The sequence below is a fragment of the Bubalus bubalis genome, chromosome 18, assembly GCF_019923935.1.
Source record: "Bubalus bubalis isolate 160015118507 breed Murrah chromosome 18, NDDB_SH_1, whole genome shotgun sequence".
Lineage (NCBI taxonomy): Eukaryota > Metazoa > Chordata > Mammalia > Artiodactyla > Bovidae > Bubalus > Bubalus bubalis.
The window spans coordinates 24,719,997-24,743,575 of record NC_059174.1 but is presented as its reverse complement, the minus strand read 5'-3'; the positions used below and the strand labels follow the sequence as shown (position 1 = coordinate 24,743,575).

At 49.0% G+C, this 23,579-nt stretch overlaps 1 protein-coding gene and 1 long non-coding RNA gene across 8 annotated transcripts in view; both read right to left on the bottom strand.

The window, feature by feature from the left end:
• CPNE2 (copine 2) overlaps positions 1-16,799 on the bottom strand; it is a 55,085-nt gene extending 38,286 nt beyond the window's left edge. For 2 of the 7 annotated variants that reach the window (XM_044931906.2, XM_044931904.2), the window contains exon 1: positions 16,614-16,794. The gene's annotated coding sequence lies outside the window, so the exon portion shown is untranslated. Of the gene's footprint in view, positions 1-16,613 lie in introns of all 7 variants that reach the window. The other 5 variants (XM_044931900.2, XM_044931901.2, XM_044931902.2 and 2 more) reach the window with 5 other exon arrangements.
• A 2,083-nt stretch (positions 16,800-18,882) lies between these two features.
• On the bottom strand, positions 18,883-20,858 carry LOC123330385. Its single transcript, XR_006546253.1, has 3 exons — positions 20,530-20,858; positions 19,841-19,925; positions 18,883-19,518 (listed from the first exon to the last, which is right to left on the bottom strand). It is a non-coding gene; the product is annotated as an uncharacterized LOC123330385 (long non-coding RNA).
• Positions 20,859-23,579: the final 2,721 nt, after the last annotated feature.

Below are 23,579 nucleotides of genomic sequence, written 5' to 3'. Positions count from 1 at the left end.
GTGGTGACACCCTGGTAGCCGGAACCCTTGGTTGGCCAGCCACATGCCTGGTCCCCACTGGCCCTGATGGCCGTGTTTACTGAGCTTTCAGGGTGGAAATGTGCCTTGAATGCATCCAGATCTAAGTTGCCTCCTTCACCCCATTTCCCAGAGGAGAAGACCCAGGAAGAAAAATGGCAACTGTATTAGAGTTCTCCTGAGAAAACAGAACCACTAGGAGGATATCTGCATAGAGAGAGATTTCTTTTAAGGAATCAGCGCATGCATTTGTGGGGGCTGACAAGTCTGAAATCTGCAGGGTGAGATGCAAAGCTGGAAATTCGGGTTACACTTGATATTGTATTCTTGAGTCCCAAATCTGCAGGGCAAGCCAGGCGGACTGGAAACTAGGCAAGGTTTCTATGTTGCAGTCTTAGGGCTGAATTCCTTCTTCTGGGAGAAACCTTAGTCCTTTCTTTTAAGGCCTCTGATTGAATGTAGCCCACCCAAGTAATGGAGGATTAACATAAATCTACCGATTTAAATGCTAATCACATCTGAAAAATACCTGCAAAAGCAACATCAGACAGTTGTTTAACTGAACAACTGGTCACCACAGCCTAGCCAAGTTGACACATAGGATTAACCATCAGAGCAACCTTCAGGTCCTAGGAGACCTACCTGGGGCAGGAAAACAAGGTGCTGAGGCTGGAGTTCTCAGCCAGCCCTTCCTAATCACGGGAGCTAGGAGAGCCCACTCCTATCCTGTCAGCTGGCAGGGAAGACAGGTGGTGGTGTGGCCACGCAGACAGACACACAAGGTAAAACAAGAATAATAATAACACCTGCCTGAGGTGCCGGGCCCAGTGTGTTACAGACTTGAACTTCTACAGCTTCACAACATCCTTGAGCAAGGAGCTCTCACCACTCCCACTCTCCAGATGAGCAAACTGAGGCTTGGAAGGATTTACATTCTAGAGCCTCTGCTAATATGACTCTGGACAAGTCATAGGCCTTTCTGAGTCTTAGCTTAGTTTTCTTGTCCACCAAGCAGAAATTATAAAGTGCCTGATACACTGTAGGTGCCAGCTCAAAATGAGAACATCTTCTCCAGGACTCTCTACCATTCTCAGGACAACATCCAAACACCTTGACAGCCCCCCTCACACTGCCTCAACACATTTCTGGTTCTAGCTATGCTGTTCACAGGGTCCCAATAATACTTTTTCACACCTCCGTAATTTTGCACATGTTGTTCCACCTGCCTGGAATGCCCTTCCCTCTTCTTGAGTTAGCTCTCTCCTTCTTCAAACTCAGCTGAGCAAAACCAAACAAAATCAATGCCACTATGCTCCCACCCCCAGGATAAAATCTTAAAAGTTGGTCCAGTGGTTAAGACTCTGCTTCCGCTGTAGGGAGTGCGGGTTTGATCCCTGGTCGGGGAACTAAGATCCCGCATGCCATGCAGTGCGGCCAAAATGAGTAAATAAAAAATATGCTTTAAAAGCTGGCAATACAAAGTGTTGGCAAGGATGTGGAGCAACTGGAACTCTCGTGCTACCAACGGAAGTGTAGACTGGGACAACTACTTGGGAGAAACATCTGGCAGTGTTTACAAAGCTAAATAAATGTATCTGTTATGATGATCCCAGCAATGCCCAGCAGAAACATGCAGTATGTTCCCCAAAAGACACACCTGAGAACTTCCAGAGCAGCACTGTTTGTAACAGCCCCAGGCCAGGAGTCCCCTGTGTGCCTATCGTCAGGAAAGGGGATAAATAAATGATGAATGCAATGCGCACACAATGGACTGAACTGCCGTGAGCCCAAGGAAGCACAAGGACACCAGCAATAGGAACAGGGTCTCCTGAACATGCTGAGTGGAGGAAGCCAGACACAGAGGAGCATGTCATCCTATACTATCTCATTTTGTTGCTGTTCAGTCGCCCAGTCGTGTCCAACTCTTCTCGACCCCATGGACTGCAGCATGCCAGGCCTCCCTACCCCCCACCATCGCTGGGAATTTGCCCAAGTTCATGTCCATTACATCAGTGAAGTTAAACACAGACAAACAAATCTATGTTGTTGGGAGTAGGGGTTGCAAGATAATCGGGGAGGGTGTTAGTGACTGGGAGAGGCTACCAGGGGGCTTCGGGGATGGTCATGTTTCTGTCTCAGTCTAGGGAGTGCTAACACGGATGTCTTCAGTTTGTGAACAGTCATTGAGTTGTATACCTGGGAAGTCTGCTCTGTATTGTGTATTATACTTCAACAAATTGTTTAAAAAAAAACACAACTTGGGAACTGCTCTACAAATTGCGCCCTGAGCTCCTGGCCCCAGATAGGGATGCACTTACAATTCTCACCATATTGCAACCACTGACTTAGGAAATGTCACCCTCACGTGAGCTTAAAGACGGGACCAGGTCTGTTTTCACTTCTGTTGTTCCAAGTGCAGAGAAGCATAGAATGGGAGCTCGACAAACCTTTGCTGAAAGTACAGAAGAGTTAGGGTGAAGGGGAGACGACCCATGGCATCTTGGAATTGCAGAGGCCCGCGACTAGGGACGTAAAGAATCCAGAACCCTGGGATTCCAGAAATTAGGACTTCACTGAATCTCTGAGCTTGAAAGGTTTTAGAGTTTATCTGGTCCCACCTTCCAGCCACAGCCCCAGCATCCCCATGTCCCACAGCCCTGGTTCTCTGAAGTGTATGTGTGTGGGGGTCCAGCCTCCAGCTGCTCATACCCCCTGGGGTCCTCCCTGCCCATCCACTGCTGCACTGGCCCCCGCCAGCAGATGTGCAGCCCCCAGGGAACAGCCCAGTGCTCTTGTCAAGGTGGGGGGGGGGGGCAGCATTTTGACACAAATCACTTCTCCACTTTAACTAAAGCTGCTGTGCCCTGAAAATGCTGTGCTCCCAACAGGCAGTCAGACTATTGTAGGGATAAATATAGATACAGACAGAGTGGGGAGGAGGCTGCTGTGGGGGTCAGCCCTGATTGCCCTCTTCTGTCCTCTGAGGCCCCCAGCTTTGGCCAGACCACACCCAGAGGGAGATTATTCCCTGCAGCCCCCACCAAATCCATAAGCTCTAGACTTGGGGGAGGGGGCCTCCTCTAGGATCCCAGAGACCCTGGTTCCACTGAGCCTTGTTTGGAAGGGCTCGGTCCCGGGGTCTCCCAGCCTACCACCCTAGGGGTTGGCCCAGAAGGCTGAGTGGCAGCCTCCACCCTGACCCCCAAGGAGCCAGGCACTGGTTTCTGCCCAATTTTTGCCCCTACCCATGTCTCTGCTCCTTTATCTGCAAAGTGGGGCTGGCCATACCCTGGCCTCTGGCCTACCAGTAAGCACTCTAGGGGATGGGCGCAGTTGGACTCTGGGGTATGGAAAGTACATCAGGGACCTGGGGCGGTGGTGGGGGGCGGGGGGGTCTGGCCAGGCTCAGAGTGGGGAACAAGCTAATGGAGGGTGTAGGGCATGGTGACAATGACCACCAGCCAAAGTCATTCCAACCTAGCTTCACTTGAAGGGTAGCTGCCTGCAGCCACCAGGAGCTGCAAGTGGGGCAGCCTCAGGGACTGGGGTACAGCCCTGGGGTTCTAACCCCTGGTGCCCACACCCACCCAGGGGCCCTCCATGGGGAGAAAGGGCTCCCACCTCTAGATGTGAACTCCCCACAGGTCACTTTTGCTCTCTGCCTCAGTTTCCCTGACTGTCAGACTGCAGGCTCCTCCCAGCTTTGGGGAGTCTACATACACTCCTCTGTCTTTGCTGGGCTGCACTGGGCTTCTAGCCCAAGCTCCTGCCCAGAATCTCCAGGCTGATTGGGTCTGAAAGATCGTCTGGGCTCACTCAAGTGTGTGAATGGCCTTGTGGGCTCCTACCATGGCTGGGCACCCTAGCTCTCTGCAGATGGGACTCCCCACTTTTTGTTAAGGGCTTTCATCCTACCACACTGAAGAGGTGCCCAGCCGCCCCTACCCATCCAGACAGTGTGGAGGGGCCTCTCCAAGCCTCTGCATCCCAGGCCACCCAGCCCCCAGTCTGCCTCAGCAAGTCCTTCTGAGCAAGGGCATGGCCATCTGCTCCCCAGCTCCTGGTCCCAGCTCTCAGGAAGTCTTCACGGAGGAGATGGAAATAATAGCATTGACTGAGTACCTGGCCCTGTCCTGAGGTTTCCATCATTCCATTTAGGCTGCCCTGCAAGCCTGGCAGAAGAGCCCTATTACTACCATTCCATTTCACAGATCAGACAGCCGAGGCACAGACAGGTCATGTAACCCACCTATCAGAGGCTGAACTGTGTCCCCTGGAAGAGGTGTTAAACCTTCACCCCTGGCACCTTAGAGTGCGACCTTATTTGGAAACGGTAGTTGCAGATGTGGAGTTAAGATGAGGATATCCTGGCGCATGATGGGCCCAGATTCCCACGTGACTGATGTCCGTAGGGTAGGATAAAGTGTGAGACACAGAGGGAAGGAGGTCATGAGAAGCGGGAAGAGACTGGAGTGACACTGCCACAAAGCAGGGGTGCCTGCAGCTACCAGGAGCTGGAAGAGGCAAGGAGGCACCCTCCCCTAGAACCCACAGAGGGAGCATAGCCCTGCCAACACCTTGAATTTGGACTTTCAGCCTCCAGAACTGTGAGCAAATACATTTCTGTTGTTTGAAGCCACCCAGTTGAGGTGCTTCATTACAGGGGTCCTGGGGAACTAATACTCCACCCAAGGTCACTCAGCTAGTCTGGGGCAAAGCCGAGTGTGAAGTGAGGCAGGGCCCACTGTGCTCTTGCCCAGCCCAGCACAGCCCTCAGGGAGCCCATGGGGATGGGACTTTGACTTGGGAAGATTGTTAGGACCCCAAAGGAGGGAGCAGTTGGACAGCACCACCTGCTGGGAGCCAAGCATGTGCTCTCCCATGTCATGGAGAAGGGGACAGTCAAGGTACAGCGGGCAGGCCAGATGCCCCAAGCTCCTGAGGAGACATGAGAGCCACCAAAGGAGACAGAGAGGCGGGTGGTGGAGAGAACAGGCTCTTGGAATACCCTGAGCAAGTTCCCACCTCAGGGCCTTTGCAGGTGCTGCTCTCTCTGCCCGGGCACCCCTCCTTCCTTCATTCATTCAAAAACACCCACGGAGCACCTACTGGGAACCAGCCATGAATGTCATGCTGTCCATTAACATCTCAGCCTGAATGTCACCACCTCCTTCTCCAAAGTCTCCTTGACCCACGTCCCCCGACCCCCGCCCCCACCCCATCACATCTCAATTACTCACCTGGCTTTATTTTTGCTATGGCATTTTTGACCACCTAGAGTTTTCCTATCTCTTTGTCATTTGCTTGCCTTACTCTGTCCCCTCAACTCTATTTGGAGCTCTGTAGTTGTGCCTCAGCTTTGACACAGTCCCTGGCACAGAGGAGCTGGTTCAGAAAATATTTGCTGAGAAGCCTGCCCAGACAAGATGGTAGAATAGAAGGATCTGAGCTCATCTGCTCTCATGGAGACATCAAAATCACAACTAACTGCTGAACAACCATTGACAAGAAAGAAGTGGAATCTATGAAGAAAAGATCTTCTACCTCCAAAGACAAAGAAGAAGCCATGACGAGATGGGGACAGACACAAGAAGCAAGAGGAACCATGATCCTGCAGCCTGTGAGACTGCAGACGCAGCAAGTTAGATAAAATGAAACAGCAGAGGAATATGTTTCAGATGAAGGGATAAAATAGAACCCCAGAAGAGCAACTAAGTAAAGCAGAGATAGGCAACTGACCTGAAAAAATTCAGAGGAGTGATAATAAAGATAATCCAAGATCTTGAGAAAAGAATGGAGTGCACAGATCAAGAAGATACAAGAAATGTTTAACAAAGAAAATTCAAACAAGCAGAGATAAGCAATATAATAACCAAAAGAAAAAATACAGTAGAAGGAATCAATAGCAGAATAAATGAGGCAGAAGAATAAATAAGTGAGCTCAAAGACAGAATGGTGGAAATCACTGCCTTGGAAAAGAATAAAGAAAAAAGAATGAAAAAAAAAATGAGGACTCTGGGACAACATTAAATGCATCAATATTCACATTATAAGGGTCTTAGAAGAAGAGAGAGAGAAGGGGTCTGACAAAACATTTGAAGAGATAACAGCTGAAAACTTCTTTAACATGGGAAAGGAGACAGTCACCAAGTCCAGGAAGCACAGAGAGTTCCATACAGATATACCCAAGGAGGAACACACTGAGACACATATTAATCAGACTGACAAAAATTAAAGACAAAGAGCAAATATTACAATCAAAAAGGGAAAAGCAACAAATAACACAAGAGAATGCCCATAGGTTATCAGCTGAGTTTTCAGCAGAAACTCTGCAGGCCAGAAGGGAGGGACATGATATATTTAAAGTAATGAAAGGGAAAAAGCTACAACCAAGAATACTCTACCAGCAAGGCTTTTATCCAGATTCAATAGAGAAATCAAAAGCTTTATAGACAAACAAAAGCTAAGAGAATTCTGCACCATCAGACCAGCTTTGCAACAAATGTTAAAGGAACTTCTCTAGGGTGAAAAGTAAAGCCCACAACTAGAAACAAGAAAATCACAAGCAGGAAAGCTCACTGGTAAAGGCAAACATACAGTAAAGGCAGGAAATCATCCATATACAATATGATATCAAACCCAGCAACTGTGAGGAAAGTACAAATGCAGCATATTTGGAAACACATTGAAGTTAAGAGAATAGCAACTTAATACAATCTTGTTTATATATCAAACTGCTGTAGCAAAACCTCACGGGAACTGTAAACCAAAAATCTACAATAGATGTACACACAAAAATGGAAAAGGAATCCAAGCACAACCTAAAGATAGTCATCAAATCACAAAAGAACAAAAGAGGAAGGGAAGAAAAAAGACCTACGAAAACAATCCCAAAGCAATTAACAAAATGGCAACAAGAACATACATATTGGTAATTACCTTAAATGCAAATGGATTAAATGCTCCAACCAAAAGACACAGACTGGCTGAATGGATATAAAAATAAGACCCATACATATGCTGTCTACAGAGACCCACTTCAGATCTAGGTACACAAACAGACTGAAAGTGAGGGGATAGAAAAAGGTATTCCATGAGAACAGAAATCAAAGCTGGAATAGTAATACTCATGTCAGACAAAATTGATTTTAAAATATTGTTATAAGAAACAAAGAAAAATACTACATAATGATCAAGGGATCAATCCAAGAAGATACAATTGTAAATGTCTATACACCCAGCATAGGAGTATTTTAACTTATAAGGCAAATACTAATAGCCATAAAAGGAGAAATCAGCAGTAACTGTGAGGGACTTTAACATGCACTTACATCAGTGAACAGCTCATCCAGATAGAAAATTGATAAACAAACACAGACTTCAAATGACATATTAGACCAGATGAACTTAATTCATATTTATAGAGTATTCCATCCCAAAGAAGCAGAATACACATTCTTCTCAAGTGCACACAGAACATTCTCCAGGATAGATCATATGCTGGGCCATAAAGCAAGCCTTGATAAATTTAAGAAAATTGAAATCATATCAAGCATCTTCCAACCATAACACTATGAGATTAGAAATGAAATATAAGAAAAAACCTGTAAAAAACATAAACATGTGGAAGCTAAACAATATGGTACTAAATGACCAACGGGCCACTGAAAAAATCACAGAAGAAATTAAAAAAAAAAACACCTAGAGACAAAGAAAACAAAAGCATGATGATCCAAAACATGTGGGACACAGCAAAAGCAGTTGTAAGAGGGAAGTTTACAGCAACACAATCTCACCTCAGAAAACAAGAACACTGCCAAATAAACAACCTAAATTTACACCCAAAGCAACTAGAAAAAGAAGAACAAACAAAACCCAAAGTTTAGCAGAAGGAACGATATCATAAAGATCAGAGCACAAATAAATGAAATAGAGATAAACAAAACAATAGAAAAGATCAATGAAACTAAGTTTCTTTTAGTTTCTCTTTGAAAAGAGAAAATTGATAATCCTTTAGCCAGACTCATCAAGAAAAAAAAAAGCAAGAGTGCTCAATAAAACCAGTAAAATCAGAAATGAAAAAGGAGAAGTTGCAATGGACATCACAGAAATACAAAGGGTCATAAGAGACTACTATGAGTAACTATATGCCAATAATATGGACAACCTAGAAGAAACGGATGAACTCTTAGAAGGGTACAGGCTCCCAAAACTGAACCGGAAGAAACAGAAAATATGAAAGGCCAATCACAAGCATTGAAATTGAAATTGTGATTACAAAACTCCCAACAAACAGAAGTGCAGGACCAGACGGTTTCACAGGTGAGTTCCATGAAACATTTAGAGAAGAGTTAACACCCATCCTTCTGAAACGATTTCAAAAAATCACAGAGGAGGGACTCTCCTGGTGGTCCAGTGGCTAAGACTCCACGCTCCTAATGCAAGTGGCTCTGTTCAATCCCTGGTCAGGGAGCTAGGTCCTATTAAGACATGCCGCAACTGAGAGTCTACACGATACAACTAAAGATCTGAAGATCCTCCATCACACAACAAAGATCAAAGACCTGGCGCAGACAAATACACAAATATATATATACACATACATACATTCACACACGTGTGTGTGTGTGTGTGTGTATGTATGTGTAGTTAAATTGCAGACGAAGGAACATTCCTAAATTCATCTATAAAGCCACAATCACCATGATACTAAAACCAGACAAAGATATCTCTCTCACACACACACACGATTATAGGCCAGTATCACTGAGAGGCTTACTCCTTGGAAGGAAAGTTATGACCAACCTGGATAGCATATTCAAAAGCAGAGACATTACTTTGCCAACAAAGGTCCGTCTAGTCAAGGCTATGGTTTTTCCTGTGGTCATGGATGGCTGTGAGAGTTGGACTGTGAAGAAGGCTGAGCGCTGAAGAATTGATGCTTTTGAACTGTGGTGTTGGAGAAGACTCTTGAGAGTCCCTTGGACTGCAAGGAGATCCAACCGGTCCATTCTGAAGGAGATCAGCCCTGGGATTTCTTTGGAAGGAATGATGCTAAAGCTGAAACTCCAGTACTTTGGCCACCTCATGCGAGGAGTTGACTCATTGGAAAAGACTCTGATGCTGGGAGGGATTGGGGGTAGGAGGAGAAGGGGACGACAGAGGATGAGATGGCTGGATGGCATCACTGACTCGATGGACGTGAGTCTGAGTGAACTCCAGGAGTTGGTGATGGACAGGGAGGCCTGGCGTGCTGTGATTCATGGGGTCGCAAAGAGTCGGACACGACTGAGCGACTGATCTGATCTGATCACTGAGAAACATAGATGCAAAAATCTTCAACAAATACTAGCAAATTGAATCCAACAATACATTAAAAGGATCATATACCATATACCATCACCAAGTGGGATTTACCCCAGGGATGCAGGGATTTTTCAATATCCACAAATCAATCAGTGTGATATACCACATTAACAAACTGAAGCATAAAAACCATATGAACACCTCAAAAATGCAGAAAACACTTTTGATAAAATCCAACATTCATTTATGATAAAAAAAACTCTCCAGAAAGTGAACAAAGAGGGACTATGCCTTAGCTGAAGAGAGGCCATATATGACAAAGCCACAGCTAACATCATACTCAAAAGTAAAACCCTGAAAGATCAAGAATAAGACAAGGATGTCCACTTCCACCACTTTTATTCAACATAGCTTTGGAAGTCCTAGCCACGGCAATCAGAGAAATAAAAAAAGGAATCCAAATTAGGAGCCAAGTTAAACTGTCACTGTTTGCAGGTGACATGATACATTTGTTGTTGTTTTCCAGTTGCTAAGTCATGTCTGACTGCAAAATACCTAAAGATGCTACCAGAAAACTAGTAGAGCCCATCTGTGCATTTGGTAAAGTTGCACAATAAAAAAATAATACAAATCTGTTGCATTTCTATACACTAAAAGCAAAAGATCAGAAAGAGAAATTAAGGAAACAATCTTATTTACCACTGCATCAAAAAGAAGAAAATACCTAAGAATAAACCTACCTAAGGAAACAAAAGACCTGAACTCTGAAAACTATAAAACATTGATGAAAGAAACTGAAGATAACACAAACAGATAGAAAGATATACCATATTCTTGGATTGGAAGAATCAATACTATCAAAATGACTATAGCACCCAAGGTGATCTAGAGATTCAATGCAATCCCTATCAAATTACCAATGGCATTTTTTGCAGACTTAAAAGAAAAAAATCTTAAAATTTGTGTGGAAACACAAGACTCTGATAATCGAAAGCAATCTTGAGAAAGAAAAACTGAGCTGGAGGAATTGGGCTCCCTGACTTCAGAATATACTGTAAAGCTGCAGTAATCAAAACAGTATGGTACTGGCACAAAGACAGACTTACAGATCAATGGAATAGGATAGAAAGCCCAAAAATAAACCCACGCAGCTATGGCCAACTAATCCATGACAAAAGGAGGCAAGAATATAATGGAGAAAAGACAGGCTCTTCCATAAGTGGTGCCAGGAAAACTGGACAGCTACATGTAAAATAATTCTTTTACATCATATACAGAAATAAAATAAAAATCAATTAAAGACCTAAATGTAAGACTGATACTATAAAACTCTTAGAGGAAAACATAGGCAGAATGCTTTTTGACATACCACAGTAATTTTTTTTTTTGATTCATCCCCTAGAGTAATGAAAATAAAAACAAAACCAAACAAATGGGACCTAGTTAAATTTAAAAAATTATGCATAGCAAAGGAAACCATAAACAAAACAAAAAGACAGAATGGGAGAAAATATTTGCAAATGATGCTACCAACAAGGGATTAATTTCTAAAATATACAAACAGATTATGCAGCTCAATATCAAAACAAATAACCCAATCAAAAAATAGATCTAAACAGACATTTATCCAAAAAAAAGATGTACACATGGTTAAAAAGTACATGAAAAGATGCTAAACATTGCTAATTATTAGAGAAATGCAAATCAAAACTACAATGAGGTATCGCCTCACACCAGCCAGGCCATCATCAAAAAATTTACAAACAACAAATGCTGGAGAGGATGTGGAGAAAAGGGAATCCTCCTACACTGTTGGTGGGAATGTAAACTGGTGCGGACAGTTGAGCTATTTCAAATCCTGAAAGATGATGCTGTGAAAGTGCTGCACTCAATATGCCAGCAAATTTGGAAAACTCAGCAGTGGCCACAGGACTGGAAAAGGTCAGTTTTCATCCTGATCCCAAAGAAAAGCAATGCCAAAGAATGCTCAAACTACCGCACAATTGCACTCATCTCACACGCTAGTAAAGTAATGCTCAAAATTCTCTAAGCCAGGCTTCAGCAGTACGTGAACCGTGAACTTCTGATGTTCAAGCTGGTTTTAGAAAAGGTAGAGGAACCAGAGATCAAATTGCCAACATCTGCTGGATCATGGAAAAAGCAAGAGAGTTCCAGCAACACATCTATTTCTGCTTTATTGACTATGCCAAAGCCTTTGACTGTGTGGATCACAATCAACTGTGGAAAATTCTGAAAGAGATGGGAATACCAGACCACCTGACCTGCCTCTTGAGAAATCTGTATGCAGGTCAGAAAGCAACAGTTAGAACTGGACATGGAACAACAGACTGGTTCCAAATAGGAAAAGGAGTACATCAAGGCTGTATATTGTCACCCTGCTTATTTAACTTCTATGCAGAGGAGTACATCATGAGAAACGCTGGGCTGGAAGAAACACAAACTGGAATCAACACTGCCTGGAGAAATCTCAATAACCTCAGATATGCAGATGACACCACCCTTATGGCAGAAAGTGAAGAGGAACTCAAAAGCCTCTTGATGAAAGTGAAAGAGGAGAGTGAAAAAGTTGGCTTAAAGCTCAACATTCAGAAAACGAAGATCATGGCATCCGGTCCCATCACTTCATGGGAAATAGATGGGGAAACAGTGGAAACAGTGTCAGACTTTATTTTTTTGGGCTCCAAAATCACTGCAGATGGTGACTGCAGCCATGAAATTAAAAGACGCTTACTCCTTGGAAGGAAAGTTATGATCAACCTAGACAGCATATTGAAAAGCAGAGACATTATTTTGCCAACAAAGGTCCATCTAGTCAAGGCTATGGTTTTTCCTGTGGTCATGTATGGATGTGAGAGTTGGACTGTGAAGAAGGCTGAGCGCCAAAGAATCGATGCTTTTGAACTCTGGTGTTGGAGAAGACTCTTGAGAGTCCTTTGGACTGCAAGGAGATCCAACTGGTCCATTCTGAAGGAGATCAGCCCTGGGATTTCTTTGGAAGGAATGATGCTAAAGCTGAAACTCCAGTACTTTGGCCACCTCATGCGAAGAGTTGACTCATTGGAAAAGATTCTGATGCTGGGAGGGATTGGAGGCAGGAGGAGAAGGGGACGACAGAGGATGAGATGGCTGGATGGCATCACTGACTCGATGGACCTGAGTCTGAGTGAACTCCGGAAGTTAGTGATGGACAGGGAGGCCTGGCGTGCTGCGATTCATGGGGTCGCAAAGAGTTGGACACGACTGATCGACTGAACTAACTAGCGGCCACTACAGAGAACAGTATAGAAGTTCCTTAAAAAAACTAAAAGTAGAACAACCACGTGATCCTATCCTATTACTATCATTCACAGCAACATGGATGGACCCAGAGACTATCACACTAAGTGAAGTAAGTCAGAGAAACACAAATATCATGTATCACTTATATGTAAAATATTTTAAAAGGTTATACAAATGAACCTATTTACAAAATAGAAATAGACTTTGCAAACAAACTTACCAAAGGGGAAAGGTGTGGCAGTCGGGGGTTGGGGGAGATGGACAAATGAGGAGGTTGGGATTAACATATACACACTACCATATATAAAACAGATAATCAACAAGGACCTATTGTATAGCATAAGGAACTCTACTCAATATTCTGTAATAACCTATATGGGAAAATAATCTGAAAACGGATGGATATATGTATAACTGAATCACTTTGCTGTACACTTGAAACTAACACAATACAATAAATCAACTATAATATAAAATAAAAAGTTTGTAAAGTCTGTGAATAAACAAATCATATCTAAAACAGTAAATAAACCCTTGACATATTATGCTATTACAAAACATTGTTGAGGAACGAATAGATGGCTGCATGATGAGAAAAGCCTTCCTGCATGGCGGGGAGCCAAAGGCACCGGTGGAAACCACACTACCTGGGCAAAGCCCTCTTGGGTTTACAAGCCCTTTCATAGCTGCCTTTAAGAACCATGTGAAGAAAGCAAAGGAACAGCTCCTGATGCAAAGTTCCTGCATGTCTAGATGAAGAAACTGAGGCCAGAGAGATTAAAAAATGTGGCCCAGGTCACCTGGAGGATGGGTGACTCTCCCCAGAACACCCCAGATCCCTGAGTCTGCAGACAATGACCCACCCAGGTCAGCAGCTGCCATGCCCTCCTCCCCCAGATTCCAGGGTGAATCAGTGCTGGATGAATCTCACCTCTCCCAGACTCACACCTTTCCCTTCCCCCAGGCCAGCGCTTGCTCCTCCTCCATTGGCAGGGCCACTGCCCTCAGATACCGCCCCAACACTCAGCACAGTGAGACAAGGATCTTCCCAGAGTCCCCAGAGGGTGAGCTCTGGACTCTTCCGAGTTCCATGACCCAACATCACAGACCCATTCAACAAGGAGGGGCAGACTGAGCCATCTTTCCAACACCGACTGAGCACCTGTAAGTGCAGGGAAAATGCCCTGAATAGGATGGACGTAAGATGCCCTTGTCGTCCCTGGAGCTGACCCTCTGGGGAGGAGGGCAGAGAACAAGCTGACATACACACACCACCCCCGCCCCCCCAGATGAGGGGAGAGAGTGGCCAAGAGCCCAAGAAAAACTAAGCAAGGTGACACAATAGTGAGGGAGGGATCAGCAGGTAGTTGTTTCATTTCGGCGCGGGTGGAGAAATGCTCCAGGCCATGGGCCTGCACAGCCCTTGGCTTCACCACAGAGCAGAGGCCGGGTGGCCCAGCAAAGGGAGGGGACACTGGTCTGGGAGCCAGGAGGTGCCGTGGGACTTCAGGAAGCCTTGAATCCCCTTGGGACTCGCATCCTCCCTCTGGGGGACGGGGGCAGGCCATGATTCATCTTCTCCACCTGCTGCCTTCCCAGATCCTAGGGTGACCTAGCCTCCCAGCTCCCAAAGAGCCCACCCTGTGTCCTGTGGTGGTGGTGGTGGGGGAGCAGGCAGGAGGGGAAGGAACCCTGCCCCCTTTCTGAGGCCATATTCTCCCAGCTGGAGGGGGCTGGATTCCTGAAGTGACCACCCTGCAAGCATCTGAGAAGGGGAGAGCATCAGGCAGATGGGACCCCGGCCTCGGCTGAGGGCTTCTCAGACCTTGCCTGGTGACCCTGCTCCTGCGGGAACTCCTAGAGAATGGTCTTCTGTTTTCCATCACCCATTAGAGCCCTGGGAGGCCGGCCCAAGGTGGGGGAAATGGGACCACCCCACCGGATGTACCATCCCCCATGGTGCTCTCTTCAGCCTATTGGCCCCTTCCTGCTCAGGACCAGCCCCTGGAATAGCCTAAAAGTCTGCCATCTGGATTCTGAGGCTTCTCTCTCCAGGAAGAAGGTGGGAGAGAGAAGAGCCTAGCTGGCCTGAAAAAATCCCAGAAGGAATCCTCAAATCAGCAACCCACATCAGGCTTACTAATATTCCCATAACCATGATAACCACGGTTAACGTTAACCCAGCACTTATTACAGACCAGCCACCGCGCGGGCGCATGAGCCCTCTGTTGTCAAATTTAATCCTCACGGCTTCCTTTCGAGAACAATACAATCACCCTTAAAAGATTATAAAGGTGTAGAGTAGTGCTCTCACTACTTTACTGGTACAGAAACTGAGGATCTCTCTCCGACCCTCTTCTTAACATCCCTGAGTTTTTAAATTTTATGGCCTCTGGGAGGAAGGTCCCATGACCACCGGTGCACCCAACTTTTTGGAACACCTGCCCCCTGCCCGTAGTTCTAGTCTCCCAGCAGCCCGGTAAACTGGATTGAGTCATATTTTGCTTCATTTTACCACCGGAAAAGCCCTTAAGCCTTAGGAGTGGCAAGGCACCTAAAAAGGGATAGGGCAAAGGGCCAGAACCTGAGTCCACTTTCTTAGCCCACGGTTCTTTCCACAGAGAAAACTGCCTGGATGACCCCTCTCACTCGGGCCAGCTCTCTCACATGCCTGGGGCATTCCCACTCACTGGGCTCCACGTCAAGGTACTGCAATAAAACCACTCTTTATGTTTATACCCTGCCTCTGTACGCATAGACTGTGGACAATCCGCCCATTTTACAGATGATGACCTGGAGACTCAGAGGGAAGGTCTCAGCCAGGGGCCCACTGCTGGCTAGGTGTTCAGACCCAGGTCTCCCCAGCTCCCCATGAGGGCTGGTCAGAGGCAGGCTGCAGCTGCCGAAGGTTACAACCTGGCTCCTTCCCCCAATGACTGAAGCTGTGGGTACCCCCAAGAAACCGAAAAAGTTCCCCCATCCCTCAGTGACAGCTGACATTCCTAGGGGAGCAAAAACTAAGGGTCAGTGGGGCAATTCTCCCAGATTCTCCAACCCCTCGTCACTTCCCCCGGCACGTAACAGGGCCAGGGGGAGTCCCAAACAGCAAGAACCACCTCACCTGGCTACCAGAGCCCTGAGTTCCACCTGTGACCTTGGGCAAATCACAAATCACAGCCCCTTTTGAAGGAGCCCCTTCCCCAAAGAGGCTTGTCCAACGAGCCTGGGGGATGGAATAGGAAGAGGAAAGTCAGAGCCCTCTATCTTTTCAAAGAAACAGCGCTGCGGGGAGACGGGGACCTGGAAGGAAGAAAGGGTCTTGCTCTTTTTCCACGCTTCCTCCCTCCCCGCCCCCATCTCCAAACACACAGGTGCCAGACAGCTTTTGCGAAAAAACTAGTTTGCAAACACACTCCGACTTCTGGGAAGGTGCCCAGTTCCACTCCCTCTCTTTACTCCCCCTTCCCCGGCAGGGAGCTGATTCTCTAGCAGGTCCCAGGGGCTGCGGGAGGAGGCGGGGGTGGTGGGCCCGGGTGGGAGCAGGGCAAAAGTTGGCGAGGAGCGCCCCGAGCCTGCCCCGAACCAGCCTGACTCCAAGACTTCCTCAGCTGCGGCGGGGGCAGGACTCCACCTTCCCGACTCTCCCCCTTCCCCCCAGGGTCCTCGGGCGAGGTAGGAGGGTCCGGACACGGCTGGGCTCGGACCCCGGAGGGCACCTCCGTTCTCCCGGCACCCTGCCCTCGGCTCCCCCGCGGTCCGGGAAGACGCCAGGGCGCCCCCGCGTGGCCGGGTCGGAGCTGAGTCACCGAAACGCCGGAGTCTGGATGCGAGCCCGTGGCAGGGGCTTGGCGCTCCGCAGCCCCTCGAAGCCGAACCCAGCTTCCTTCCGGCTCGCCACTGTCTCCAGAAGCCAAGCCCCCAGGCCGAACTTGAGCCCTCGCGCCACGGGCCCCAGCCCGCCCCTTTGCCCGCCAAGGGCCCCCGCTCACCGCGGGTCCGGCGGGCGCCGCTCCCCGTCACCGCGCGGCTGCCGCTCCCTGCGCTCCGGGCCACTGGGGCATCCCAGGGCGCTCCCTTGCTCGGCCGGGCCCGCGGGTGCGGGACGGGCTCAGGGCGCTGCCCCTGCGGCCATGGCCAGCTCGCGTGCGCTCCCAGCCGCTAGCGGTCCGGTCCTCCTCCCGGGCCGGGCGGGCGGGCGGGCGGCGGCGGCGTTGGCTGCCGCTCGGGCTCCTCCCTCGGCCGAGGAGGGGGGCGGGCGTGGGGCGGGAAATGGGAGGCGAGGCGGGCGCTTCCTGGAGGGGCGAGCGCTCCCACGGGCGGAGCGGGGGCGCTGTCCCGCCCGCCGCCGGTGGTTCGGACCCCGCGGCTGGCGCGCCCTGGTGCTCGGGGCTCCCAGCGCCTCGGGGCCCCGTGGGTTCGAGGCGGGGATCCCAGGATGCGAACGTTCGAGGCTGGAATCCGAAGGTCCTAACGTTGCCCGCTAGGACTCCGCGGATTGGAACGCGAGGTGGCTCGCACTCGCCCCAGGCCGGCCTCGTCCGAGCTGCGGGCACCTCTGAGTTGCCTGCACTGTGCGCCCGGGTCCGAGGGTGGGCTCTGCCCGGGCCTGCGGGGCCGTAGGGCGCCGCCTGCTGCCTCGACCCCAAGGGCTGTTGGACTCAACGCTGCGCCCTCGAGGGATGCACCACGGGGTTTGGTTCTGGGCTGTACTGAGAGCACTGAGATCGCCGTGTTTTCTCTCCACCCCTCCCTTTTTTCTTTTTTTCCTAGTAAAAGAGCTCGGCGTTTTCTTGTCGCCGCCAGGGACTGGGAAGATGACACATACCACACATACGTATTTCTCTGACAGAGACAATGGGATAAAGACAGTTCGAACGGTGCCTGGGACTAGGCAGCGGGAGGGCGACTAGGCGGGCCCCTGAGAGCCTGGCGCCCTGTCCATCCTTCGGCGGTGGCCCTCTTTCCCCTATAAGAGGCACCGATTTCGAGCTACAGGTCAATCGACAGTATTTCCGTGCCTGCTCCCCCGCCCCTTTCCCCAGTCCAGTGCTCCAGACAGGAGCCTCATTTAACCAAACTGTGGAGGACAGGTCTCCGGACCTTAAGTCCACGTCTAAAGCCCTTGGCGCCGGGGCTCAGGGACTGGAGTTAACCCGGAGCACTTGGGTTGTGAGTTTTCCATTCCAGGCAGGCGAGGGTTAACTGGGAGACTCACGCTGCAGCCAGCGAGCCTCCCTCCACATCTGAGTCACTGGCACTTTGCAGCCTTAGAGGGCGGCTGTTAAACAGCCCCAGGGCTCTGAGCTTTGTTCTCTGCCTGCCTGCTCCCCCGTCCATCCTTCTTTCCTACAAACTCTCCTCTTTCTTCCACCTAAAAGTCCTCAAAGCCCTCAGCCCAGCTGTGGGGCAAACCAATCCAGAATCATTCTTAGATCCAGCTGCAGCCCCTCTTCCTCCAGGAAGCCTTTCCTGATTGATCTGACCCCTAGAGTCCCTCTCCTCTCCTTGCTCCAGAGCAGAAGAGTCAGGCGCTGGGATGGATGGTAGTGAATCCAAGCTGAGAGTCCCTTCCCTCAAGGTGCTCACCTCTCAGAGGCAAGACCATGGCCCAGGCAATCATACTACTGTATGAAAAGTAGAAAGGGAACTTCCCTGGTGGTCCAGTGGCTGAGCCTCTGCACTCGAATGCAGGGGCCCCGGGTTCAATCCCCGGTCAGGGAACTAGATCCCACAAATAAGAATTCCTGTGCCTCAACTAAGGATCCCACATGCCACAAAGAAAATCAAAGATCCTGAGTGCTGCAACTAAGACCTGGCTTAGGCAAATTAGTTAAAAAGTATAAAATTATAGTGATGGTTACACATCTGTAGATATATTCAAAACCATTACTTGTATACTTTAAAGAGGTGAATATTATAGCATGTGAATTATATCTCACTTTAAAAAAAAATGTCAGGAATTAGGAGAGCATAGAGGTCAGTTGTTTAAGGCCAACTGTCCTTCACGGTGGATTCTATAGTCTGTCTTTGATCCACACACAATACAGGGCTGTTACTACAAAATGTTGAAGTCTTTTCTTGCCCTGATAGAGACTTCTCTGTGCACAGTTGAGAAGCCTCCATTTCCCTAAAAAGGGCTGATAGGAGGGTGTGTGTGTCCACATACACCTATGGCTCGTGGATTAGACTGACCTGAAGCAACCTCACCTGTGTCGGAGGCCCTGGCTGGCCTCAGGTGTGTGTAAGCAGGGTGGGAGCGTGTCCAGTAACCTACACTACCTCTTAAATCACCCCAAGCATCATCATCTCTCATGGCTCTGGGGGCCTGCTGGCTCAACTAGGGCAGTTCTTGCTCAGGATTTCTCACAGATTTGCAGTCAGGCCATGGCCGGGCCTGGAGTTATCTAGAAGTTTTCTTACACATTTATCTGGCAATCGATGCTGGCTGCCAGCTGGGACTGCAGCTGGAACACCTGCCTGTGACCCTTCCATGTGGCCTGGGCTTCCTTGTAGCATGGCGGCTGGGTTCCAGTGCGAGTATCCAAGGGAACCAGGTGGAAGCCTTATTATCTTTTCTAGAACTCGGCTCGTTCCATAGGCCCCGCCTTGAGGTGAGAGGAATTTTTAGGAATCATCTTTATCTTTAGGAAGAGCATATAGGAGGGGAGATATTATGGTGAGCATCTTTGGAAAATATCATCAGCCCACAAAGGGGGTTGATATAGAGACTCATTAGTTATAGAGACATCCCACTCCAGGATCACTGAGAGGTGGGTGTGGCTCACCCCACTCCTACATCTCAGGCACAGAGTTGTGGCCCCTGGTTTGAATTCCAGCCTGTCCAGTGACCGCCTAGGTGAGATCACTCAATCCTCTGGGCCTCAGTTTCCTCCTCTGTAAAATGGAAGGACAGAGTTAGTATCTGGTGTGTGTAAGCAGGGTGTCCAGGTATGCCTGGACAACAGGGCTAGCCTGTTGTTATTACTACTTTTAAGATCCAGGGTTGTAGTCACTCTAATACAGACATATCTCCTTCTAGGGTCAGGACGCCCAGGACTGCCCCCACTTCCTCGGGCTCCCCTTTATTCGGTCCCAGACACGCCCATCAGCCCAGGTCTTGTCCTGCAGTGTGCAAGTGTGTGCAGGGGTGGGGACTACGGGCACAGAAGACTGAGAATTCTGTCCTCCAAGACTCAACCGGAGGACCCCATCTGACCTTGGTTCTCTAGTGAAAGTTCCTCTTCTGTCACCGCCTCTTCAGGGCAAAGGTCAATTTCTGGGCAGCCAGGGCAGGGCTGGAGCTGGTGTGGGATGAGCAACAAGGTGTGGCTTCCAAAGGCCGAAGGAGGAGGTCGGGGGGCCAGGGCTCCAGCTCTGGAGTCACACTGGGTGGGGGTGGGGTGCTGCACTGGGGTGGCTGGTGGGGAGGAAGACCAGCTGCTCCGGGCCCAGTCCTGGGAGGATCTTTGCCAAACCAGCCACTGCAAGGTCTCATCCGGGAAGCTCTGGATGTGTCCAGATGGCACACACAGTTCTGTCTGGGGCCACTGCCCTCAGGCCTGGCCTTGGCCACATAAGGGTGCGGCTGAGGGCCAGAGGCAAGGCTAGCAGGTCATAGAGCCCCCGTGCCTTCCTAGGGGCCCTTCTTTTTGAGGAACACACACAGACCCCAGCCAGGACTGCCCCAAAGTCCTCCCTCCTTAAATGCTCCAAAGTTGGAATTGGAGCTCCCCTAAATACTTGCTGTGCGACTTTGGGCACCTCTTGTGCGTTTCTGGGCCTCATTTGTAAAATGGAGGACATCGTCACGGAGACTGTGGCTATGGGTCTAGAGGAGTTCCCAGAGGGTGAAGTCCTACAGAACTCTCACCAGGAGGGGCAGCCAGCCAAGGATTCAGACCCCACCTGAGGGAGTGCAGCGAGGAGGCATCAGGTCATCTTGGCACCTGGAGAAAGTAGGCTCTTGTGCTTTGCCTCATTTTGCTCATGCCCTCACTAAACAGATGCAGAAACTGGGGCAGCGCCTGTGGGATTCAGAGTCGCCAAATTTGAAAGTTGTGAAGAGAGTAGATCCTAAGAGTTCTCTCAAGGAAAAAACATTTTTTTCTTTTATTTGTATCTATAGGAAATGATGGATGTTAATAAACTTAGCATGGTAATCATCTCACAATGTATATGTTCATAAGTCATTTTATCATACATTTTAAATTTATACAGGGCATGCGTGCTAAGTCGTGTCCAACTCTTTGCAACCCCATGGACCGTAGCCCACCAGGCTCCTGTGTCCATGGGATTTTCCAGGTTGGAGAAATCCCACGGACAGAGATTGGGTTGCCTGGAGTGGGTCGCCTTTTCCTCCTCCAGGGGATCTTCCAGACCCAGGGATTGAACCTGCATCTCCTGCATTAGCAGGCAGATTATTTACCCCTGAGCCACCTGGGAAGCCCTAAACTTATACAGTGCTATGTGTCAATTATATCTCAATAAACTGTAAAGAAAACAAACAAACAAAAAGGTTGTAAAGACCCAGGTTCAACTCCTGGCGCTACCATTTACTAGCTTTCACACACAATGCTTACTAGGCTGCCTTTGGGCAAACTAGGAAGAATCTCTGGGTCTCAGTGTCCTCTTCTGGGGAAGGAGGGTCACCAGGATCTAACAGGACAAGATAAGAAGCATACATGCAAAGGTTTACCTCACCTGAGGGGCAGCATACTCTAGTGGGTCGCCAACGTGGCTGCACGTCAGAATCACCTGTGGAGCTTTCAAAGTACCGCTCCATTCTTAGGAGGGGAGGCTAACAAGCTCCTCAGGTGATTCTAACGTGCAGTCCGGCTTGAGATCCACTCACCGGTCTGTGGTTTTACTCAGTGCAGCCAGCAGCACTGACATCACTCAGGCGCTTCTTAGAAATGCAGAATCCCAGGCCCCACCCCAGACCTGCTGAATCAGAATTTGCAAGTTAATGAACTCCTCAGACGGTTCAGTGCACACGACGGTGTCTCTAACAGTGATTTTTTTTTTTAGCTCAAGAGGTACTGGCTCGGAGCGTGAACTTCAGACACGTGTTTAGCAGAAGGATGGAGGGGGCAATTTGGGAGGATTTGAGACCTAAGGAGTGGGAAAGGGCGATTCTGTGACTCCCTTCAGAAAGGCAGTCTGTAAAACCATAGGATGGAGGCCAAGGGACAAAGTAGCAAAATGAGCTGATCCTAGCCTTGCAGTTAGACCTGGAAACGCACCAGCCTGGTCCATTCTTCGTGAGAAGACTCAGGCACAGAAATGGGGAGCACCTTTTTAGTACATGTGCTGCTGGAGTGAGCACATGGAGCACCATTTTGATTACTGGCCCAGAGCCTTAAGTTTCTTTGAGTTTTATCTGTTTTCATTTATCTGTTTAAACTGAGGCTTACTTTGGGAAGGAAAGAGACAGGGAGACTGGATCTCATCAGTGTGGGATAGAAAAATAGTCCTAGCCTCGAAACAAGTTGGTTGCGGGAAAGGTAGTTTCTTTTTTTTAAACCAAGTGAGTGTGCTTCGTCGCTCAGTCATGTCTGATTCTTTGTGACCCCATGGACTGCAGCCCACCAGGCTCCTCCATCCATGGGGATTCTCCAGGCAAGAACACTGAAGTTGCTATGCTCCAGGAAACCAAGTGTGGCCATTTTAAAAATACTTATTTATTTGGCTGCTTTGGGTCTTAGGTTGTGGCATGCGGGCTCAGTAGTTGTGGTGCATGGGCTAAGCTGCCCCATAGCATATGGGATCCTAGTTCCTCAACCAGGAACGGCACCTGGGTCCCCTGCATTGGAAGGAAGATTCTTAACCACTGGACCACCAGGGAAATCCCCGGAGAGTAAGTTTTTTAGTAAAATGAGCATGGTGACTGTCCCTGACGTCAGCCTGGGCAGCTCTTCAGGGCTGACAGTGCTGAGGTTTATTTCAGGGCATTTGCTGCAAGTTCTTTTGGAGTTTAGAACTTGGACAGGGACACGACTGAGTGACTTCACTTTCACGCATTGGAAAAGGAAATGGCAACCCACTCCAGTGTTCTTGCCTGGAGAATCCCGGGGACGGAGGAGCCTGGTGAGCTGCCGTCTATGGGGTCGCACAATCGGACACGACTGAAGCGACTTAGCAGCAGCAGCAGCAGCAAAGGGGAAAGAAGGGAAAACAAGCAGCAAATGCAGAGTGGCTCTGAGCTCTGGGTTCTGCTTGGTGTGCAACCCACCTGGCCTGGAGCTTTCAATCCACGCTGTTCCTTCCTCACCTGTGACCTCCATGGTCAAGGGCTCCTCAGGCTTTGAGGAATTCATCCTCCAGTCTTGGACAAGAGGAGAAGGCAGTACAAACCCCCTCAGTGTGAAGGTGCACCATGATGGCTTTGGGGTCATTTCCCAGAAGGGAAAGACTGAATTGGGGCTCAAGGTTTCCAGGTAAGCTTCTTGAATCTTCTACCTGCTCACCCTTTCCCCCATGAGCAGGCTGCTGGCCCCACTCCATGCCAGGGTGCCCTGATCCTGGCCCTGCCCAGACTTCTTGTATTGACTGACTAATGCTGACTCCAGGCAAGTATTCGTGCCTGGAGTCCCAGTGTAAGGTCTAGGTGCTTGGCACTTTGGCCAGAGGACTTTCTCCTCCCACTTGGTGGGGGACCAAGGACAACATGAAGGATGGCAAAGGTCCAGGACTGAGCCATCCAGGTGAATCACAAGCCGGCTGGGACATCTCAGGTTCCCAAGTCAGGCGGGAACAGCCTCCAGCATCACCACCTAACTTCTGGATACAGTGGTGAAGCACTCTCAGGACTTGCCAGTGGGCCAGCCTGCCCTCCAGTGGGGCTCAGTGGTAACTGCACCCTCCCTGCTCCACTTTTCACAAGGGACTGCAGCTCTGGATGAAGGCTCCGCAGATATCAACTTGTTCAACCTACAGGTGGGTGATAGACAGGGGGT